The sequence below is a fragment of the Mesocricetus auratus genome, unplaced genomic scaffold (assembly GCF_017639785.1).
Source record: "Mesocricetus auratus isolate SY011 unplaced genomic scaffold, BCM_Maur_2.0 Super-Scaffold_100006, whole genome shotgun sequence".
Classification (NCBI taxonomy): domain Eukaryota; kingdom Metazoa; phylum Chordata; class Mammalia; order Rodentia; family Cricetidae; genus Mesocricetus; species Mesocricetus auratus.
Genome location: NW_024429190.1, coordinates 10,752,721 through 10,777,350, shown reverse-complemented (window position 1 = coordinate 10,777,350; position 24,630 = coordinate 10,752,721). Strand labels below are relative to the sequence as shown.

The following is a 24,630-nucleotide window of genomic DNA, read 5'->3' as shown; positions in this document are numbered from 1 at the left end:
GATATTCAACAGTAGTTATTAGCCAGTTGTTGTGTGTGTCAGGCCTTGGGAACACAGTGGACATAGTGAATGAGATCTTTGTCCTTATGAGCACATCTTCAGCATGTCATGATGGTGGAACACATCGTACCTATGGGGCATCACCAGGAAGGGTTGGTGTTTAGTGCAGGGGCATATGGGTAAGAGATGAAGAGCTCAAGGTTGTTTATGCTGTTTCTAGAGTGGCTTTTCCCAAAGTGCATGTGTGAAAATTACCTATTTTCCTGGCTGGTATCCTCTGGAAGCACTGCATGTTCTAGAGCTATTTGTGACAAATGTAAAAAGCATATTTATGTTTGGGCTGCTTCTGACTACCCATCATTAGAAAGCCTTCCTCAGCAATACTTCCCTGCTGTGTAGCAGACTTTGGATCAATGTTCCAGCATGGGCAGCACCCTTGGGTGAAAGGATTATCAACCCCTCTCTCATGTCTCCCTCTCACAGGTGGAAGGATGACATTTTGCTCTGGTAGCTAATTACGAAACAATGCACACATCCACAACATAAATGATTATTAGTATAAAAACATTCAATTATATAGTTTCATCTATGAACAATTTAAGATAGCCAACTAACTGCATGATTGGAACGCCAAAGAAGACAAAAACAAGGACCTCTTAGAAGCACGTACCATAATACACCTGATAATTTCTGAGTGAAGCACTCTTTTTTAAGCAAGGTGAGAGTTCTGGGGACTCTTCCCTTCATCCATGTGCTCATGAGGTTCTCAGATATGCTTACATATAGCTTAACCCAAGGGGGCAGAAATTAAATTATGACAGTGGAGAATTCATGATACTGGAGGCCCAAGAATTGCTTCCCATGACTTGGTACCAGCTTTCTCCTTCAGATTAGATTCCTCCAAACTTTTGCAGCTATTTCCAGATCAAGGCAGAGCAATTATCCCAGACACCTCTGTGGGACATCTCTTGAGCAGGATCATGTGGGTGCCACAGGCTTATAAGTTATTCAAACCTGTCTTTAAGTTGCTTGTGGTAGTGCATATCCTGAGTTATTCCAGCATTCAGGAGGCTGGGGCAGGTCGATCACTGCAAGTATGCGTCCAGGCAGAGGCATATAAGTTTAAGACCAGCCTGGGACACATGGTGAGACATTGTCTTGAAAAATCCAAACAAAATCAATTCTTACTTTCCTACAACTTGGGCTCCCTCCTCAAGGTGATACATGGAAATTGTAGCCTGTTCTGTTACCTCTACATTTATCTGATTACCAAGCTATACTGATTCCAACTTCCAAATCTACCTACTATTTTTCCATCCTCATCACCTTGTGAGTCACAACTATTTTCTCCCTGGGGCTCTCCCTACCCAGCCTGCCTTACTCAAAGCGCAGAACAAGACTTTCTCAGTCAGGGATTTGTGTTGCTCTTAGGGTAAGATCTGACCTCCCTTGCCCAAGTTTCCAAACTCAAAACCTTCTCATTTCTAGCCTTACCAGACAGTTCTCCTATTGGTTCTCTGAGTGTCCTCATTGCAGGATGTAGCATGCAGCACCCCTAGGGACCAGCTTTACCTTATTTAACTTGCCTTCCATGGATTACCCAAGCTTTGCTCCCAATTCCACATTGTAGCTCCAATCTTCAAAAGCTTTCCTCACTAGAGGGCAGCTTGGGTGTCAGACTTCTTCACAGTTGATTCTGAGCACCAAGAAACTGGCCAACTGTTTTGTGCTCATACAGATCAGTTTCACTCAGCGGAACACCATTCCTGGGCCTTGCTGCTGCCAGCACTGACTGCAGCCCACTCCTGGTCACCTGTGGGTCCTCCAACTCTTCAATTGGGAAGTCTGTTTAGCTATGTCTTTTTGGAAGGCTGCAGTCTTCAGTCTTCACACTTCAAATTTCAGGGCCTGCCTGCCTATTCACCATACCAACTTCTGTTGTATTGCTGAGAAGGTAGTTGACTTTTAAGGCAAACATCTTGTTTCTGGCCAGCAGTAAAGTCAAAAGTGGCTTTCCTGTAGCTCTTAGGCCCTGGGCTTTGTACACATTCACCTCTGGATTTCAAAGCTCTCAAAAAACATCCTGTGTACTTAAGAGTGCAGGCTCTGCCCCTTCTCTCTCTGGAGGAAAGTGAACTTTCCTTAGAACTCCAATGAGGAAAAGCTAGACAGATGACTACCTCTGGATTTGTGCCCTTGGCCTTCCTCTGGCCTAGAAGACTGATGGAATGTACCCTGCCACTTGCAAAAGAGAACAGGGCACTGGACTTGCTGAGAAAGGGACATGGCTCTCTAGGAGTATTGGCTGCAGAGTCCACAGCTTCACAGCTCTCAAACTTAAAGGCAGCTGCCTAAGAGTATTCAGACATCTAAACACCAACATGGGAGACTTCTGTAGCCTACAGATTTGTAGGCTTCTGGTGTTGTACAGGGTTCTGTTTTTGCTGCAGGGAGGCCACAAAGGGGAAAGTGGTGGTGGTGGCATGCTGTTCATACCAATGAAGACAGACTAGTGGACCTAGGGGCTGACCATATCTACCACCCACAGCTTTCTCTTGGTGGGTCTTTCTAGTCCAAACAGTCACTCATTGGACCCTTGTACCCCTCTCTCTGGAGATCACTAAATGGACTTTAAACTTTCACTCATCACTTTTTCCTTCTTCACTCTCTCCTCAAGGCAGTGACCACCCAGATACCAGGCTCTTGCATACTCTGGACAGCCCCGTGCCCTGAAGCATGAGTCACACGAGGCAAAGGGACTCACAAAATCAACTCACTAAGGGCCCTGTTTTCCGACAGAATCTTTTTATTCCATAGGAAATGAGGTCACACACCAGGGCACACAGGGAACCTGGTGCCAAGAAGCAGGGTTGGTGGTAATGTTAGAAGAAATGGAGAAACCTGACACAAGCCACCAGGAGAGGTCACCTGTGCTCTGGGAATAGTTTGTACTGGACTCACACAGAGTTAAAAACAAAAACAAACAAAAACAGCCCTGATTTCTTCTAAAGTACATACAGCATATCTGATTTTACCAAATCACATTTAGAGGACATTTTGGTAGCTTATTTCAGACCTTGGAGCCCCGAATCCAAAAGCAGAAACAACACAGAAAGAGGACCAAAGGTAAAGAAAGGCTGGATGACTGGGTGGCCCAACACGGTTACTTCTCAAGGGTGGGAGGTGAGGGTGGTGACATAGCTCTACCCGCTCCATTGACTTGGCTCCTCATTCCAGGGCTTGGCTGCAGCCTGGCCTGACCTTCCAGGTTTCTTTGGCAAGTGATCAAAGCTCTGAAGCCACAAACACAGTTCAGAACTCACAGGCCCTGCGGCCAACACCCCCCACCCCCTTTCTGCCAGCTCTCATCCGGCTTCTCTGAGAAAGGGCTCTCACACCAGCTGCACTTCTGCCCACCAGAAGGTATTTCTTGCCATAATTAAAGTCATTAAGCCTCCAAAGGCTCCCATGGGCTTCAAGTTCTAAGTTCCCGAGAGAGGATGAAGCATTTTTAAGTCCTAGTTAAGATTATGCTGATCTATTCAGGAGACATGTAGAAGCGAGAATCCAGTGGTTAAGTTAGTGGTTAAGGCTGCCTAAGTTTAAACAGTGTTATTTATTCTCAAAATATGCAGCAGCCTCCATTTAATTCCTACTAATTAAAGGAACCAGCAGAAGAGGCTGAGTCTGTAGTCATACACGGCGCCGGTGCACAGGTTGGGAGCCTGTTCACAATCAGAAACTACTGGGTGTTAAACGGAAATGCATTTCCTTAGATCTTAATCGCAAACACAGACTTTTAGATCAGTTCCAAGAAACACAATGGTCCTCTTTGTTCTAACACCTGACAAGGAGCACCAAAACCTTAGGAGAGCCTGTGCTCACCCTCCTGCTCCATCCATCCTTCTGGGAAAGGATGTTGTGGAAAAATGGCTGCAGAGCTGTCTATACCTGAAAGAGAAACTTGTAGAGGAACTTGGAAGCTGTTACCTTGCCTTGGGAGATTCTGAAAGTCCCATTTCAGGCCAGATCTTATTAGGTCTGTAACTGGAAACTTCAAAAAGGACCACTGCTTTTTGTACATGTGGCAATCAATTAATATAAACAAGTGTTAATTAGGTGGCAGACTCAAGCTTAACAACCTTGCCTGCAAAGTCTGAACACCTAAGCTGCCCTCTGGAGAATGAGGGCAGGCCCTTGCAGCACGGCGCTTGGTTCTTAAGGTTGGCCCACTAAGGGGGAAATTGGGGAATTAAAAAATAAAAATCACATACTAGTGAAGTGGCTCAGTGGATAAGGGGAACTGCTCCGAAATCTGAGGTCTGAGTCTGATCCTGGGAATCTGTGTACTGATGCTGTTGGGCTAATGGAGCCTGGATCTAATAAGCAGAACCCTAGCAATACTTGGAATGAGGTAAAAGAAGGTATTCCAATACTCTTGAGCAGGTGATAAACAGATTTAAAAACAAAACCAAAACAGGAACATTCTGATTAACCACTTTACCACTAAGCATAAATATCCTGGACATATATACCTTATTCTTCACCTCCTTGTTAGAGTGTACCCACAGTTCATCTGCCACTTGGAAGGGGTTTACATACATTCAGGTAGACTCTCAGCCTTCAAGGCCAAGTTCCCTTCACTTTGCTCAGAGATGTGTTACCACTGTAGCCTGTCCTAGGAGGACACCTCTAGGAAGGATTGTAAGCACTGGAAACTAGAACAGGACTATCTTGGGGTTGGATTAGGATCATAATAAGCTAGGTTAACAGCTCAATAAACTGCCAACACCCCATGCCTTGTCTTCAGCAATACTGACTTAAAGCATGAAACTTCAGCAGGGAAAGCACTCATTAATGCATCAGTGCTTCCAAATGGTATTGAATCTGCACAACTGCAAGGCAGGGGCAGCTGGGCCTCACTGGAAGCTCATGTGTTATATATCCTGCCTATAGTCATGAAGTAGAGGGCTGACACTTGACCTAAACCTTTTCTCCCACCCCATCCTGGAGAAGTTCTCATCTTGTCCAACTTGGAAGCATGAATGCCAAATCTCCAAATACTTCATTGGTAGTTTATACTAGTGTTATACTGGCCAGGTTTAGAAGAGTAGACCTCTAATCCCAACTACTTGTCAGGTTAAAAATTAGCATGGGCCCTGCCTCAATATAAAAACAGAGGGCTGGGCTTAGCAGTACAATTCTTACCTAGCATGTATGAGACCCTAGGTTCAATCCCTTGTACTAGGGAGGCCAGATGAGTCTCATATTCCTCCACAGCCCCACAAGGAAATTCTAGATAAATTTTATGTGTCTCAGTGTTTGCCTGCATTGAGTGTTAAATGGCCAGAAGAAGGTATCATATCCTCTGGAGCTAGAGTTACAGGTTATTGTGAGTTGCTGTATAGGTGCTGTGAACCAAACCTGGGTCCTCCACAAGGTAAGTTAGTGCTCCTGAGCCATCTCTCCAGTGTCCTTTCCAGGCCTCACTTAGCTCTTATTCTAACTCAGTTGGTCTTCTTCCTCTTTAAGACTCCTGTTAGATGGGTGCGATGGTGCATGCTTTTATTATCAGCACTTGGTAGGCACAGGCAGGCGGATCTCTGTGAGTTCGAGGCCAGTCTTGTCTAAAGAGTAAGTTCCAGGACAGCCAGGGCTACACAGAGAAACTATCTTGAAAACCTCAAAACAACAAACAAACAAACAAACAAACAAACATGCTAACCAAATATTCAACATAAAGAGGTGTCTTATCCTCTCTAGTTGCCTTCATAAGTGGCCATCTTGGAGAGGTATCAAAGTAGAAACTTTTCCTACTTGATGAGGGAGTCCTGTGTATATGTCAATAAAGTACTGTTGGCTAATAGGGAAGCAAGACAGGTGGGACTAGGAGTCCAGGACTATTCTGGGAAGGAGAAACACAGGGAGTCACGATGTAGCCTCAATAGGGGTAAGAAGTACAGACCCTTTTCTCCGGTAAGAGAAATACTTAGATTAACAATTATGGGGTAAATATTTAAGTCAGAGCTAGTCAGTAAGAAACAAGCAAGGCCAACAGCTTCATAATTAATACAGTGTCTTGTGTGTTATTTGGGGGACTACAACGTGGCAGAGCCCAGGTGACTGGTGGGGAAAAACCAAAGCGGCTGGCAAGGAAAACGCTTCACTCAACACCTAGTTTCATAGCAGGCTAGCAGCTTGGAAGGTATATTTGATCAGATACAAAGTATTCCATTCAATGGTGTTAATACCCATTGACACTTGGTCCAATGTAAGTTCATAAACAGGACAGTTCTCACCTTTCCTTATTTTTTACTTATTTATTATATTTCATTTTTGAGATAGAGCCTCTCTGTGTAGCCCTAGCTGTCCTATAACTTGCTATGTATATCAAGCTGACCTAGAACCCACAGCGATCCACCTCCTTCTACTTTCTCTGCTAAGGTTAAAGGCCTGTGTCACCATGCCAGGCTCCCTTTCTACTTCTTGAGGATGTACCCATCTATGCTGGTTCAATATTATTCCAACTCAGAACCCTATTGTTAATAAGTGTTTTAAAATGATAGTTTCATATCTTAACCCCTCTCCAAGATCATTCATAGAAACATCAGAATTAAACCTCTTCTCTAGGGAAGAACAGTCACAGCCCTCCTTCCTACATCCCCACCCTATCCTGCTGGTCTCATGTGTGTACAACTGGTTTGATGACATCCTACCAAGGTGACCTTCAGGACTAGCAGGCTGAAGGTCAGGTGACATGAGTTCAGGTTGGCAACACACACTCTTTTATTTTATCTCTGCCATGGAGGAAGGGAAGGGAGCTGAACTGGAGCTGAAACCCTGACTCACCTTACTACTCCATGACTGTGAGTGTGTGAGAGAAAGCTCTCTGCTCTGCTCCTTCAGGGATGGAGTTAATAGGACTTACAGCAGCTTGGAGGGCTGACAAAGCAGACAGCTGGCATTCAGATCTAAGTAAGTACCTGGGAATGATCACCACACACATCTCCCTCCTATGAACACAGCACACACTCTACATCTCTTTTATGGATCTTCACCCTCCCCTTAATGTTTGCATGCAGAATATATTCTCTTAAAGAGAGAGAACATTAATTCTCTGATCCTTCCTGCAGGTGCAGGATCTGCACAAAGTAGAAAGGCCCTCAAGAGCCATAGTGAGTTGCCCTGAAAATTTCTGGAGGTTGATGAGGCACATTGCACTCCTAGTAGCACAAAAATCACACACAGGGCGATAAACAAAGCCATGGGGAGATCGGGCACAGGGTGGCAGTTGGGATTGACTGCCTAGGGAGCTTGCTAAAGACTCCTCCTGGGGCTAGAATCATGGCTCGGTGGTGAGCAGTGCTTGCTTCTCTTCCAGAAGATCTCAGTTGTGTTCCCAGCACTTATGCTTTGAAGTTCACAACTGCCTGTAACTCCAGCTTCATGGGATCTGCTACCTCTTTTGGCTTCTGCAGGCACTTGCACGTATATGTACAACCACACAGATACACATATGCATAAATAAAAATAAATCTTAAAAAAAAAAAGACTCCTTGGAGACTACTGAGGGGACCTGATAAAGGTATACTGGAACCTGTTAGGTCTGAAAGCTCCTCAGTCCTACTCTGAAGTGCAACGACATGCATAAGACCTAGAAGTTATGGTTGGAGAGGTGGAGACGTGACAGGGCATACACCTCTTTTTGGGGGGTGGGGAGGAGAATCAGTCCTGTGTCTTTATTAAAGAGGGCAAGAAAGAGACCACACCTGGCAACCCAGGAATGAGGTACCAGCCAGGAAAGTGGGATGGGCACAGGCTCTAGGGATTCAAGGGAAGACTGATGGCCAAGGAGTCCTTATCCTGGCAGCAGCTGAGAAAGTGCCTAAGGGAAAGCTTTAGACACTACAGCCACAAGCTGGTTCTGCAGGCTGAGGGGCTGAGGCTGTGGATGCAAGACAGGCTGGAGTGGCCTGGAGTCACTCTAAGGCCACCTTGGCTTGTCTAGCTAGACCATCCACTCGTTCTGATTTTGCTTGTTGCCTTCCATGTCCACCTCACTGACCTCTCCATCATCAGGTAATCATTATAGTCATTCATCTCATCCATGCCTTGCATGTCCTCCTTATCGTAGTGCTCTGAGGCTGGCTTGCCAATAGGCACCATGTGGTTGTCTTTCTCTGTGATGCTGCTGCTCCATCTCCTCCACACATGGTTGATCCAGATTAAAGCACAGTGTCTCAGTCACACGAAGGAACAGTGAAGGTGGACATGGCCCCTAAGCTGCATTTGAGTCCTGGCTCCATCACTTACTAGCTGTTTGACTTTGCCCAATACACTTAATCTCTCTGGGCCTCAGTTTCCTCATCCTGCCAAAAGCCGGCAGCTGGTGGCAACCCGGAAGCCACGGCATACACCTCTTAACCTGACTCATCACCAACCTCTTGTTTTTTTTCCCACCTAGAATGACCCATTTCCTTGCTCAACTGTATCTCTAGTTTTCTTTTTTTCCTTTTCTCTTTCTTTCTTTTTTGGTTTTTTGAGACAGGGTTTCTCTGTATTGTTTTGGAGGCTGTCCTGGAACTCACTCTGTAGACCAGGCTGGACTGAACTCACAGAGATCCGCCTGCCTCTGCCTCCCGAGTGCTGGGACTAAAGGGGTGCGCCACCAATGCCTGGCTGAAGGCTGCCTTTTTATTCATATTCTTAATGTTTGTCTGAGTTCATTCTAGTCCTAGCCTTCAATAAAGAGCCATCACAGTTGTGGTACTGATAGATGGGGAAGGATGAAACAAGGGCTGCGTGGTTGCAATAGTGACACTAGTGACAAGAAGTGTAGAGGAAGGGTTCTGCAAAAGATATTCTGGGGTATATGGTAGTTTCACATTATAGTTTTCCCCAGCTCAACACAAAAACTTATTGCCTACTGCCACCTTGCCTTACTCTCAAGTAGCAGCTAGTGTGCCCACAGTCTAGTTTCTTCTGATCTGCAGGCTCCCACATGGTTCCTATGGTCTTCGACCACTACTTGGAATTTGTTTTTCTGGAAGGTGTTCCCTAACTCTTACATGTGGCTTGGCTCAGTTCTGTGGCTCTGTGCTTCCAGATAATCAAGATTCACAAATTTAATCCATATTTATTGAGCATCTACCACGAGACTACAACTGCATGCCTCCAAGTCTTCGTTCCCAAAGCTTCAGTCCCTCTTCTCACGTGTCTCCGAAGTTCTAGGGATGCTACAAGCACAGCCAGAAGTAAGTGTTCTGAAAGACTTGGACTTCATAAGACAGCAAGAAGAGAGGAGGGAACTACTAAGGATTTTGCTAGCAAGCAGGCATATTATATGTGGAGGAAGTCCTGTGTATATGTCAATAAAGCACTGTTGGCCAATAGCGAACCAAGATACGTGGGACTAGGAGTCCAGAAGGACTCTGGGAAGGAGAAACACAGGGAGTCGAGATGTAACACCATGGGGTAGGAAGCCTGGAAACATCTCCGGTAAGAGAAATACTTGGATTAGCAATTATGGGATAAATACTTAAGTCAGAGCTAGCCAGTAAGAAACAAGGAAGGCCAACAGCTTCATAACTAATATAGCCTCCTGGGTCTTCATTTGGGACTGATGCGGCTCTGGAACCAGGCTGGCGGGAAGGTTTCCCTTTACAATAATATGTTAGCTCAGAAGGGAAACAGAGCCCCCACCCACTCACACAGAAAGGGTTTCTCTGTGTAGCCCTGGATGTCCTGGAGGGGAACAGAATATTGACATGTAAATTAAAATAATTTCAAATGTACCAACCCAGTTCACTTGATAAATGATTTGTTTGTTTTGTTTTTTGAAGTTTGTTCTCATCTCATAGCTTTTGCTGTTTTTGGAACCTGCATGAAGACCAGGCTAGCCTTGACCTTATGGCAGGCCTCCTGCCTCTCTTCCCAAGTACTGGAATTATAGTCATGAGTCTCTGTGCAGGACTCTGTTAATGTCTTTTTAAAAGTTAAAGAACAGCTTTATTATGAAAATCCCCCACACTCTTGATTAGCTAAACTGTAGAAGCATCAGAAATACCCTGATGTGTAATGATCATTGTTCCCACCAGCCTGGTCCCAGAGCCACATCAGTCCCAAATAATACACAGGACACTATATTAATTACGAAGCTGTTGGCTGTTTGTTATAGTTTCTAATTGGCTAGCTCTGACTTAATTACTAATATATATTTTATAAGGACTTACTTTTCCAAGGACGCAGCTTCCATGTGTCCTCTTCCTGTGATCACATGGCGATGATTCACCCTTGACTACATTTCCCAGAGTCCTCCTAGACTCCTAGTCCCACCTATCTTGCTTCCCTATTGGCCAACAATGTTTTATTTATACCAATCAAACATATACACAGAAGGAATTCCCCCATCACTGATGTCTTTAAAGAGCTGGAACTCCATTCATTCATATCTCATTCATCCTTAAACTTCACCATTACTAAATCTTTAAAAAAACATTTTGTTAATTTTATGTGTATAGGTATTTTGCATGCATGTAAGGCTGTACACCACATGTGTGCCTGGTGCCTGTAGAGGTCAAAAGAGGGCTTGGATTCCCTGGAACTGGAGATCATGGGCGAGCTACTGTGTGGGTGCTAATAATTGAACCCCAATCCTCTGGAATAGCAGCCAGCATTCTTAACCACCAACTCATTGCTCCATCCCCCATTATTAAATTCTTTCTTTCTCTACCCCTTCCTCTGTGTGTTGTGTGTGTGTGTGTGTGTGTGTGTGTGTGTGTGTGTGTGTGTGTGTGTGTGTGTGTGTGTGTGTGTGTGTGTGTGTTGAGACAGGGTCTCTATTGTAGCCCTGGCTGAACTGGAACTCAATATGTATGTATGTACGTATGTACGTACGTATGTACCTACCTACCTACCTATCTCAGACTGTCCTCAAACTCACTCACTCACCCACTCACTCACTCACTCTGTCTGTCTGCCTACTTACTTACCTACCTACCTACCTACCTACCTACCTACCTACCTACCTACGTACTGGGATTAAAGGCATGTGCCACCACACCTGGCCATTATTAAATCATAAAGTGAATTCTTTTGTAGCATTCTCCCCATATAAAGATTCTGCCCTGCCAGGCAGTGGTGGCGCACACCTTTAATCCCAGCACTCGGGAGGCAGAGGCAGGCAGATCTCTGTGAGTTCAAGGCCAGGCTGGACTGACAGCCTCCAAAACAATATAGAGAAACCCTGTCTCGTAAAAACCAAAAAAAAAAAAAAAAAAAAAAAAAAAAAAAATCTGCCTCAAGGCAAGGCTGAGGCATGTGCATAACTTGAACCAGTCAGAAAGTAGCTGAAGTGTTTGGAGCACACCTGCCCATACCAGTCTGCAGGTCTCAAAGCCATGCACATTAGGGTATACAGAACTACCCACTCCCCCAAGTCCTCTAGGTTGCCTTCAGTCACCACTAAGAGAAGGTATGTCTAGAACCAAGGTTTGATAGTCAAGAGGAGGTTAGGTTTGGGGATCATATTAACAGCTAACAGAGTTATAGATTAACTCATCATTGCCATTAGTTGGTTAATGTACAATTCATAGGTAATTTTACTGAGCCTGGCCCAGGTTCAGAGTGAGAAAAGCAGCCGCTCACATGCTCTTATTTTAAAATTTGAAAGCACACACACACACACACACACACACACACACACACACACACACACACACACACACACCAGAAAGTGGGGGAACTTATTGGGAAAGGGATTCAATAGGAGAAAAGGGACAAGAGAGGATAATGGGGAGAGAAATCATCTAAGTAGATAATATATGCATGTAAGAAATTATGAAGGAAGAAAGGGAGCCAAGCAGGGAGCAGAGTTGGATCTATAGCCAGGCATGGTGGTACATATTTATAATCCTAGGACTTAGAAAGGACTGCATTGAGTTTGGGGCCAGCCTGGGTATACAGTGAATGTAAGTGCAACCTCGGCTGTATATTAAGAGCATATCTTGGGAGGATGGGAGGACTGCTGAGCATGAGGTGGACTATATACTTGTTGCTGCTGTCCACAGGGGAATCCAGGGTCCCACAAGATTTCCATTTCTGGTTCTATCACTTACTAAACAGATGCACAGTTTTCCTACCTTTAGAGCTGGGACAGTGGTAGCTATAGGATTGTTATATGTTATAGGGTTGTTGAGAATACCAAATAATTCATGGGTATAAGGTGTTTGGCACAGCTTGGAGACACAGGAGATGCAAACTAACGGCCATCTTGTCCCTCTACCCAACCCCCACCTTTACACAGAGTCTAGGCTGGCTCAGAATTTATTATGTAGCCTAGGCTGGCCACCAACTTGCAGCAATCCTTCCACCTTGGCTCCTGCCTGAGTGAGTTACCACATCTGGCATCAATCTTGTTTGCTTGGTGTCATGAATCAGACTGGCATTGATTTTTTTTCTGGATTATCTTCACCTCACTAACTTCATCTGAGGCCAAGCAGAAATAACTTCTACAATGAGGTCTTCAAATTTTCACTTGCTCTCTTGTGATTTTTAATGCTTTCTACCTCAACTGGAAGTTACATGGCTGATCCAAATGATCAGGTATCTCCACTACCATATGTTTCAAGACACTTAAACTCTTGAAGAAAATGCCCACAATATTTTGTAGCTTTTTTCCTGGGAACCTCCATGTAAACAGCAGCACACAGCTGTCTCAGGCAGAGTCTTAATGGGATTGGGAACTTCCTAGACTATCTAGTCTTTGCTGAGCCACCAGGTGACCACAGAGTCAGTCAGGGTGGCCCAGATTAGAAGTGCTTAGCCAAACCACAGAAGCAGTTTCTGTTTGCTTGGTTTTGGTATTATGTTTGGGGCACTGTTACACGGTAAAGTGGACATACCTGTGCTAGCTCCTCCTCTCCTATCTTAAGTCCCTTCACTGATGCCTTCACAGTTCCACTCATTCCTTTCTCATTAAGTCCTAGACTCAATTCTCTTCTAGGACAAGCTCATTTTGGACTCTGGATTTGACTATCTAACCTTCTGCACCACACTCTCTCCAGCTCCAAGGGAATTTAACATGACTAAAACCAAAGCCATCAAATTTTTCCTAAATTCACATTTATAGAACCACCATGTTAAATAAGAAACACATCTTCCCCTTTTCTATAGCCCCTCCTCCTTTCTGCATCAAGTCTGTCAATCCTATCTACATGAGTCCTTGCAAGTACAGTCTGCTTGCATTGCAACTGCTATCCTGCACTGAATTCCCTGTCTCCAGCGGCTTTCCAGTTTACCTACACTTTCCAGTCTCACCCTTGCAGATAGAAATGCTGACTCCATATGTAATGTTCAAGAGTCCTCTGAGTCTGAAGTCAGTCTACCTGGTCTCCCTTCTACCTGCAACATGCCTCCAAGCACTGAATACCCCAATCACAGAATTCTACTTTTGAAAATGAAGAAACACAAACACCTTTAAGCTTTATATAGATTATTTGTTTCCACCTCAATTGTTCCTTAAGGCCCTGGCCTACTTATCAAAGCCTTTCTCATGTCCAAGCACTCATTTTTTTTTTCTCTGCAATGCCTTGCCCAGTTTCTAGAACCATCTTCACACCACGTGTAACCTTGAGTATGCCTCTTATATGAGTTTTTACTACAATTGTCCCAGCTGACAAAATGGACTCTTTCTGTTCTCATGTGCCAGGGTCCAGATGCTAAATGTCCTGACCTTGCACCCACAGTTCACATCTGTCTTCCAATCAGTTAATAAGACAACTCCTTCCCTTCTCAAAAGTATCTCAGCTTGGATAACAACCTATTTTTGTTTTACAGTGATGGACAAAACTAGAGGCCAAGTTATCTTAGACCCTGATTCATATCCACTGTTGTTTGATGGTCAGAAAACATCGGTACTTGTTGTAATTGACTCATTCAATCTTTCATAGATCACTTTAACAGTATTCCTCTAGCAGCTGAAAATCAAACAGGGACACATGCATATAACTGATAGCAATTGGCAGCCAGCTGCTTTATGAGGAGGGTAGTGACAGTGGTGGAGATGACAGTGTGTACCTCTCTGATGGGCAACTTCTAGTCAACACAAACTTCCTTTGCCAGAAGAGCTGGGTCACCAACACTGAGAAATCTGAGTTTTCAAGAGAAGGTAGAAATGTGGTAGTTTATATTAAACCTTCTAACCAAAGAATTGGCAACTAATCCACACTTAGACCACTGCAGTTGTGCCCTACTCAATATCTTACATCTTTGGCCTTCATAAAAACCACCAGCATCTGCCTTCAGAAACAGACCTACATGAATGACCTCCGTAGTAGGGCCCAGGTGGTCTCTGTCATTTATTAGCTCTGCTACAGTCTGTTGGCAGGTTTCTGTACCAGCCTCACCTAGACTATCAGGAGCTCTTTTCTTTCTAGGAAAATGTTACTTTTCCCTCACACTTCAGGTCTTTGTAGATAAAAGTATGTTGTATGCTGCTTAGCATGCCCATTAGGATACTGGTGGGCACCTCCTAGGGAAGTCACAGTGCCTTAAGGTAGCAGAGATCCTCTCTGCCTACAGCTCATCTGAACTCTCTCACTGAACAACTTTTTTTTTTGGTGATGGTGGTGGTGGTGGTGGTGGTGGGAGGGTGGGTCACGCAGGCTCTTACTGCCTAGATCTCATTCTCCTCTTGTTTTAGCCTTCCAAATACTGGAGCTACAGGCATGTGCCACCATGCCCAGATGGGGGTAGCTTCTTTAAATCCAAATAATGGAGACATCTCATTTTTAATTAGTAAGTACTCTTAAATATAATACTAGGAGGTCATCCACATACTAGGGAGCAAATGTGCTTGTTTCTATGGCCTCTAACAATTTAGAAAAGCCCCTAAATTCAAGCTGTATCTTACGTTCTCTGGATCCTAATCAATCTTCATCAAATAAGTGAAAGCCTACTTCAGACTTTCTCTACTGTATTCAGCATTATCAGACTTTAACAGAACAGAGGAGGTGGGTTCTAGTACAATCTTATATTGGCTAGAGATCCCCCAACTCCCTGCAAAGCCTTGCTTTCTCATTCACTTTTTTCTAAGGATAAAGCTCTCTAGTCTATCCCAGTCTATCTCCAAGCTTTCATCTTTTCTCAAGATGGTCAAATGCTTCTTCATCTCCCCAATTTCTTGTATGACAGCTGAGAGGATACTTTGCTGGTCTTTGGATTTTCATGTGAACCAAAAGCTAATGTACCTGGCAGCTTTTTATGACAATAACCTTCACCAGCACCAGACACACCATTTGCTAATGATCACTTAAGCTCTTAAAATATTTAGTTTAGGATATGAGACACAGCCAGTCAATTTTAATTTTCAACAGATTCTCCCTCCTTCCCCCTCTCCCTCCTTCTTATAGTCACCAGAAGAGGAAAAGATGTTTTCAAGGAAGAATAGGTACCCAAAACAAAACACTGCAATGGGCTTTGTAGGTTACATTAATCCTGAAAACAATACCAAAGGTTAAGTTTTAGCACACACACACACACACACACACCCCTACCTACCTGCGTTTGTATAACAGCATATTATGTAACTTTCAGAGTTAAAAAGTATCATGAAATAGACAAGTAGATAATAATAATTTAACAAGGTTCCTAAAATAGAGCAGCTAACTTTCTGTAAGACTAAGTGCTTTACTATTATTATAAGCATTTGCTAATACTTATATGGTAGCAAAGAGCTATTTGATGGCTTTGAAAATGACAGGGATGACAGGGAGCAAGAGAGCACACCTTAGGCAGCAGACATGATGAAGAACAGATGACAAATCAGAGTTAGGCAAGCTCTGTGCAGGGAGAGATGTGTGCAATCTCTCTCTCTCAATGCACCTCAGGTAGAGATGCCCTAATTAGTTCTTTACCTTGGTGATATTGCAAGTTGACCCTGTTGTGTGTGTATGTTCATGTGTTGGTTGTCTCTGCATCCCCTCTACTAACCAAAGGTCTCACAACAGCAGGGAAGCTTGTCTGCTCTACCACTGTGTTAGGAGTGTCTGCCTGGATTGTAGGAAAGCCTTAATAAATTCACAACTAAATTCCAAAGATAGGATCTGTTCTATACTGCACAAAATGAATAATTTAGGCAAATTAGTGTCTGAGCTAATTTAGTAGGGAAGCTGGGGTATCTCTGCATCCTGTACAACAATGTATTTCAAGATGGGCTGTGAGTCTAACTACTGTGTAGTTAGTAGCTGCTGAAATGCTCTTGGTTCACAGTCACAAGGAACATCAAATCCAAGCCTGTTCCAGCTTCAGAAAACTAAGTGACATCAAATATACCACTGCTCAAGAGGATGAGGGGACAGATAACTCAAAGCCAAGATGTACAGACACTATTTTTAAGCTCTTTTGGGCAGCAGGAGTTTCAAGAGGATTCTTATTGATGTTACAAGAGCATTCAGGATGATAGACTTAAAAAAAACATAGAAATGGCTAGAAGGAAAAGTATGAAAAAAAGATGGGTTGGGAATGATACGAAGACTATTAAGCCCTCTGCACTGTTTTCTCCAAGTAAAGATATTTTTTAGCAGTAAAGGCTATTCCCATTATTCCATGGTGCCCATGTTAAGTGGTATTAGGCCCCAGCTAGTTCCTCCTGACACTGTAGCAAAGCCTTCATAAATCCAGGATTATTCATTTTATTCCACATACTCGTGCTTTTATGTCTTCCACAGGTAATCCAATTATCTGTGGTAGAATATGTTTTTTTTTCTTTCATTTTTACTGTGTGGGGGACATGGGCCTGTGTGTGAAGTGAGAGGACAGCTCTCTCTTCCCACCATGGCCTAAGCTGCAAGGGCTTCTACCTAGAGTCACCCCATCAGCTCCAGAGTTTTCTAAGAAGTTATTACTGGATTTTGTGCAGGCCACAAGAGGACACCTGATCCCTTGAATTGGAGTTACAGAGGGCTGTGAGCAGCCTTGTGGATGCTCTGGAAGAACAGTCTGTGTTTCTTACTGCTGAACACCTCTCCAGCACAGATTAAAAAAAAAAAAAACCAATGTCAACTTACATTTAACAAGCCTTTCCTTAGGTTCAAGTATAAGATGAAATTCAAATTATCAGACCCCCCCTCTCCCTCTTTGGTTTGGTACAGCTTTGAGTTAGCTGTGAGTGTAAAGGTATAGCTTGACAGAGATTCCAGTTAACAAACGATAAAACTTGCTACTACATTGTTATTAAATACTGTACACCACAAAGAGCTAGAGAGTAAACCAAGGAAGTAACCATAACACTGCTTTGCATATCTTTTGAGAAAGAGCAATGCAGTCTGTAAAAGCTCAGTTTTCTTTTTCAGTTCTAGATTTATTTGTTTTTCAAAGTCCCGGAAAATTAAACCAAGAACAAGAAGCTAGGATCAGGGGTTCACTAGAAACACCATGAAGTGGTATTCTGTATGGCTGTCATTTTCCTAGGAAGCAGATTGGGACAACTTTCTTCCAAGCCGGAGTGGACCACATGCAGAACTGAAAAAGAACTGCCCAGGGATTCCCTGAAGACTGCCTTCAGGAAGGGTGAGCAATCAGTTTGCGTGGGGCGTGTGGTGGGTCACTCTGGGAAAATGCTATAGATATGCATTCTCCTGTCATAGGACAGCCAGGGAAAGGTGCACTGACAGCAGTATGCTTCTCAACAATGAGAGAGTATAGACTGTCCAGAAGTCCATCCTGTTACACATGCACAACTAGAGAGTTCTCCATAGGCTCCACAAACATGAGAACAAGATGTGCCAACAAGAGCCGCAGGAGTTTAAAATGAGCCTGGGAGGCTGGTGATAAACCGGGGCCCAGACAAGCCTTAGCTGGTGTCTGCAGCCAGCCTCCTCTCCCAAGTCTAGGATCTTTGAACTAGCATCCACGGGTTTTGAGTTTTAAAGACTCTGTCAAGACAAGAGTCCAGCCTGGAGCTTTGCAGGGAGCAGTTTCTTGGGAGATGCATCCTTGTATTTGTCTCAAAAATGTGCAATTTCCCCCAGCAAGTTTTTTGAAGTCCCTTAGGCACAAGCATTTTGTCATGGATTTGACAATAACAATAGTAATAAAGCTAGTAGCCATTAATTAGTGCTTAAAACATGAAGGACACATGAAATCCCCCTGCTCCCTTACCACCACACTCACTGATAAGAAAGATGACGCCTGAAAAGAGAACTGCCCTTTGAGACTACAAAGGCACATCACAGAATTTACTTCAAATTATCTAAAACTGGTGCTATGACTTACCAGTAATCAACACTTTAGGTCTAGAGAAGCTCTGCCCATCTGTCTTTCCAGAGTTCCCCCTGTCCCCAAAATGAAGTAAGCCCCCACAGGGGCCCTATAAAGCAAGGATGCAGCAACAACAGAGTGGGTAGCACTGATGGGTCCAGGCACAGTCTCTATGTATTTGATCCTAAGAATCAAAAATAACTGACCTGTCTAAACTGACCTGCCCACCTAGACATAAGAGCTAAGGAACTACAGCAAAGAAAGTGAACCTTGCTAGTGCCCTGGCACCTCAGAGTCGCAACCTTCTCTCACTGCTTCTCATTCTGCTCATGCCTGTTCTCCTCTGGAATGGAGGGAAATTCACTTGCAGTCTAAGCATGGGTTTGAGTGTCTCAAGGGGCAGAGGCAGCATAAGCTCCGACTTGGGTAATAACGTCAATGACCAGCCAAACCAGGTGACCCAGCCCAAGCTTTGTTTTGGATTAGGCTGGCTGCAGGGTCCTTTGGCTGTGGTGGGCCCACACTGTTTCCCAAAAGAGGATCCTGTTACAAAGAGAAGCTGGAAATTTCTTTGCACACAAGCAGAGACATGGCAGGCCCTGCAAGGGCCCCAGGATAAGGATTAAAGAAAAACAAAATAGAAACCCTTCCATTTCTAATTAGGGTCTTCATTTGCCAAAGTGCCATTCCCCAGCAGGAGGGTTTACATTCAGGCCACTGCTTGGAGTTACTTGGAAAAAACGTCTCCCAGCAGGTTAGTTCCTAGGTCCAGGCTCCTCTGAGCCAACAGTTACTGGTTACTTAGAGGAGTGTTGCCTGCATATTGTTTTAACTGGCCTGGCTTCTGTAGCCAGCTTAGCTGTGTGAACAATCTTCCATTCAGAACCTAAAGATAAAAGCATAGTTTGGTTGAAAAATCTCTTTAAAAATTTTTTTTTAATTTGGGAATTACAGGTTTTGGAACTGGCATTATTTCTCTTGTATATGGAGTGTTTTTCCATCCATCTTGATTCTCAGCCAGAAAAGGCTGCATCCTGGACTTCTGCCAGCCACCAGTCCCCATTTCCTTGCCATTCACACCATGGGGCTGGTGGCAGCTGGCCATGGTGACAGGACAGCAATTCCCATTTGTAAGAGGTTGGCCACAGAACAGTGTAGCCAGCTTGCTGGACCCCTGCAGCCAGTCCAGGACACTCTTCTGCATTTCCTTCTCATTCTTCATGTCTAAAAGTGCACATCTTCTAACACATATTGATGCTAGGAGCCTAGCCCAGGGTGCAAGAATTCTTTTCCTTTCTGAAATTCTCAGGACAACATTAAATATAAATTAGATAAATATATTGTTTAACCTTCTATGAACTAAAAAACAAACAAACAAAACTGTGCAAATATAAAAAAGAAAGAAAGAAGAAAAAAAGACACCAAATCACAGGCACAGAAAGAAAACAAAACAAACTGAACTTCTTCAAGATTAAAGACATTTGTGCATCAAAGGATACTATCAACAGAGTGAAAATTCAACCCAAAGAACAGAAGACAATATTTGCACATTGCAGGTGAGAGATTAATACCAAGAATATATAAAGAATCCCTAAAACTCAGTAACAAAATCCAACCAATCTGATTTCAAAACAGGTAAAAGATCTTAATTGTTCTTTTCCAAAGAGAATAGACAATGAGCAAGTGGGCATAAGTACACAAAAGGCTTCTCTGCATCACTGATCAACAGGAAAATGCCAATCAGAACCACTATGAAGTCCCACTTCATACCAATCAAAATGGCCACTATTTACCTATGAACATATGTATGCACATGGTAACAAGATGTGGACTGAAGAAAAACTTTCGTACATTTCTGGTAGGAAAATAAAATGGTGCAGCTACTGTAGAAAACAGTGTGGTGATTTCTTATTGGGTGACCATGTGGGTTAGCAATTTCACTTCAAGGTACAGTATAGTATATGCCTAGAGAAACAAAAACAGGGCCTCTCAAAGAGGTGTTTATACACTCTTATTCATGGTTTAATTATTTACAATTACCCTAAGGCAAAAAAGTAACCCAAGGATTAATCAACAAATGAATGGACAAACAAAATGTGACAAATACAATAGAATACATACAAGTCAATCATAGAAGGGAAAAAAATCTGATACATGCCGTAATATGGAAGACCTTGAAGACATGACATTGGTGAAAGAATCCATTATAAGAAAACAAACACTGCATTAGTCTATTTATATGAAATACCAAGCACAGGTAAATTCAGAGAGACAAAAAGTAGATTAGTGATTACCAAGGCAAATCTGGCAGATATGGAGAGTTGGTGTTTAATGAGTATGGAGTTTTATTGAGGTAGGTTAGGAAGTTCTGGGAATAACTGCTGCCACTGAGTTCTAAACCATGTGAATGTACATCATGCCTTAAGACTATGCACTCAGCCGGGCAGTGGTGGCGCACGCCTTTAATCCCAGTACTCGGGAGGCAGAGGCAGGTGGATCTCTGTGAATTCGAGTCCAGGCTGGACCGACAGCCTCCAAAACAATACAGAGAAACCCTGTCTCATAAAACCAAAAAAAAAAAAAAAAGTACATTCTGTCATGTTTAAGTAAGGGAAGACAAGCCTGTCCACATAACTAAAGGTAATGGAAATGCTGCTATAGAAAGGATGTAGGCTAGTGAAAGTTGTCAGTAAGCCTCCCACCACTCCTGTGATTTTTAGTGCCTTTCAAAGGGGAATAGCTTGGAAACATTTCATTTTAGTATTGTCAAGATCAAAATGTTTTCAAAGTAGTTTTTTTTTTTCTCAGAGGTTTGCTAATGAGCACCAGACTGGAAGTAACTGATGACTAGGCCCTCATTCTCAGAAATGGTTGGGAGTGAGGTCTAGGTATCTAAAAGGGTAGGTAGGATCAATTAGCTGGGGTTCCAGGGAGCCTAAGATGAAGATCAACAAGACAATGCAGAGACCTTTTCATTGAGATCTACCTATCTTGATGAAATGGTTTATTAAGAACCAGCCTACACGGAAGCCTGACTATAGGCCACTCAGCCTTGGCAAAAATGGACTGCTAGGCAGAGATAGATGGGCATACATGGTTTCTCATCTATTAGACCTGTTTTTCCAAGTTCTTTTAGAAAGCTTAAGGAGAACAAACACCACCCACCCAAGTTTTATTTTAGTTTTTAGCTGATTTGGGGTCTTTCCTATCATCTGAAATACATATAAAGCATACAGACTTCTACTTGGCATAGAAACTGACTCTCTCCTAAAAGCCAAAATAAAATCCATTTGATTTTCTAACTCTCACCTGTAAAATCCATTATTTATGTAGCCCTTGCAACCACCACTCATCCCTAAACCACAACCACATACAAAAAACAAGAAATCCAGTTTACCCACCTCTTAAGAAGTGAATGAATTGTGCAAAAATGGCATCTCTTACCAGCCTTCCTTTCTTTCTGACCCCCTCATGATACTGTTATCTTTGCTTAGACAGTACTCTCTCTTTCTCTCTCTTTTTTTTTTTTTTTTTTTGGTTTTTCCAGACAGGGTTTTTCTGTGGCTTTGGAGGCTGTCCTGGAACTCACTTGGTAGTCCAGGCTGGTCTCGAACTCACAGAGATCCGCCTGCCTCTGCCTCCTGAGTGCTGGGATTAAAGGCGTGTGCCACCAACGCCCGGCTCTAGACAGTACTCTCTTACATGAGTTAGAAGAAATAGGAAAATTGTCTGTTTTCTGCAATCCAGGTGTGTTTCAGAGATTTAGAGTTAAGAAGTCAAGTAAATATTTTGGCAGCCCAACAAAGGTTAAGAAAGGGAGAATGTACCTAGCAGGCTTCTCAAATTGCAGGCTTGTCCAAACACCACTTTCCTCAAGAGAAGTCTGCTCTGCTCACCCAGCAGCCAGGCCAGTGGCTAAAATGGGCTTGTGCCTTTCTCTGGCGCCTGCGCTGGTCTGACACTGAGCCAGATTTGACTTTGATTCCCTCTAGTACCAGAGAGATGCTCATCTGTAAACAGGAATCTCTCCTCAACACTCTAATCACACTGTTTCCTCATCTTGCTGAAAGAAAAGCCAGCTTGGTGGGGGTTTTTTTGGTTGTTGTTGTTGTTTGTTTGTTTTTGTTTTTAATCTCTTTTAAGTTAGAACACTAATGAAATTAAGCCCCAAACGTCACAAAGACAGATAACATGAAGACTTATTCAGTGTAACTTCATCCCAGGAGGAGGCAGACAGCTGTGAAAGGGGGCCCAGAAGCACCATGTATGGGGCTGTTGGTCTTTAGGGTCAGGGTCTGGGCATCAGAACACACCCCAGATAGCAGTCTAGGTGGCTTCTCCAGGCCTTCACTTTAACAACAGCCATCTGTGCCAGAAGTAGAGAGCTCTGACCTGCTAGTCCTGTCATGCTGTGCCTTATGTCTCTTCTAACAGAAAGACTGACATTAAAGCTGTCTGTTTCTCACCCTCCCCTAGTGGCTTTCACTGACTGGATCACCTTGGCAGGCCTCATCCCAAGGGAGTAGGGGGATGGGGGGCGGCTGCCGTGACTCCTTTGATCACCTCCTGCTGGTTCCAGGCCTGAATGCTAGCAGGCCAGCTAAAGATCCGACTGTACTGACCTGATGAGTCTCTGAAGAGGACCCAAGGGGCAGTGACTAGTGAGAAGACAGCCTTGAGAATGAAAAGGGATCTCCCCCTTTCCATCAATCTGCTCAACTTCATAGGCTGCATTTTCCTAATAGGGAGCTGCTCAGTTCCTGCCAGCCAGGCTGCCCATCCTTTCTTTGCCTTGTCCCCCTGCTTTTTAGATCTTGTGTGCCCTGTGTACATTTTATGTTTGAATCCAGGCTGGCTCTCCCTGGTTCTCAGGCTGGGAACCCACTGTGCCTGTTTCCATGGTCACTGGGAAGCTCTTAGCGCCATGTGCTTCAAAGGGATCCTTTCTCCTTCCAGACTCAGCTAGCAGCTGCCTGCCCTAGGGAGTGCACAGAGGCTCCTCTGCCAGGCTGGGCCAGGAGGAAGACCTAGCCTTTGCTGAGCGTGTGAAGTGCACCCAATCCTTAGCAGGCCCCCTTATAGATGTTTATAGTTTGTAGATTGGTGTTTCCATACATCTCTTTGTTTTGGCAGTTGTTGTAGAAATTAAAGGAGAGTACAAAGCCTAAGAAGGCCTTTCTAAGAGGCAGCAGTCTTCTAGATGGATGGGGGAGAAAAATAATGGGTTGGGGAAGATGTGAAAACAGGAGACTAAGGTGGTACCATCCTCAGCTATTCTCCTGCCTTTTGGGAGTCGGCAGAAATGGAGTTGAAAGATGACTCTTGCTTCCTGTCCCTGGAGACTGGCTGGAGAAAAGCTGCCTGCTCACTCTCCCAGGGCCAGGGAGAGTTGCTTTTGCTCCTGTGCTTCAGAATGCAGGGAATAGGTTCTCCCAGCTGAATGAAGACAGAAACTTTCAGCTTAGAGATTTGGAAGGTGCTACTGGATAAGGCTGAAGTAAAAGTAGAGCTCCTGGCTTTAGATGTCAAGCCTGACCCCTAACTTAGAGCTAGGGGTGTCTGCCTGGGCTTACTGTGTAGCAGAGGGCATGTGGGGCAGCTGCTTTCCCGGTTTAGGGGTTAGGTTGAGATTCTTTATTTGGGTCTTCATCCTAGTGTTGCTTTCCTGATTCTTGTCAGCATTTAGACTACCTCTTTCCTGCCCTGCAGGGTTCCCTTTAGTGATAGGAATTCTGTTAACAGGGTCACAGGTACCCTTTACATTATGAGAAGAGAATTCACCTTGATGGGGTTAGCTGTAGTTTCTATTTGTAACATCTGGGGAAAGTTTCCAGAACTAGGGTTGTGAGGGTAATTTAACTTTGCTTCACCAAAAATCTGTGTTTGCTGGCCTGTGGAACATTTAGAGGGTGGATTTTAAGAACATCTTATTATGTTGGAACCCTAAAGTTGGTGACTTTGGCATGCCTATGCAACGTAAAATGGAGAATGTAGCCTCTATTATAGACAGCATGATTCTTACTAGAAGGCAATGGTACTAGATTGTTCTATGAATATACGGATGAGGTTCCAGAATGACCTAACAAGTATATGTGGCCATGTGGCTGGTCTTTGGCAAACAGGGACCACTGGGCCATCCACTCTTCCCACCAGTGCTCTTCCAGTTTGCTGTTGCCCTTTCTACAAAGTCTTTGGTGACAGGGTTGGCCAAAATACCTTTCTAGTAGTCTGGTGTGGTGGGACATGACTTTAATCACAGAATTTAGGAGACAGAGACTGGTGGGTCTCTGTGAGTTTGAAGCCAGCCTGGTCTCCATAGTGATCCAGGACAGCCAAGGCTATATGTGGAGAAATTCTGTCTCAACTCTCCAC

At 43.9% G+C, this 24,630-nt stretch overlaps 1 protein-coding gene and 1 pseudogene across 4 annotated transcripts in view; both read right to left on the bottom strand.

Annotated features, from left to right (window-relative positions):
* Nucleotides 1-24,630, bottom strand: part of Znrf3 (zinc and ring finger 3) — a 142,589-nt gene that overhangs the window by 18,741 nt on the left and 99,218 nt on the right. Inside the window, exon 1 of one of the 4 annotated variants that reach the window (XM_040746762.1) lies at nucleotides 10,233-10,467. The exons of the other annotated variants lie outside the window; for them this stretch is intronic. The gene's annotated coding sequence lies outside the window, so the exon portion shown is untranslated. Of the gene's footprint in view, nucleotides 1-10,232; nucleotides 10,468-24,630 lie in introns of those variants that run through there. 4 annotated transcript variants of the gene reach the window in all.
* Nucleotides 7,609-8,590, bottom strand: LOC121140767 (annotated as a pseudogene).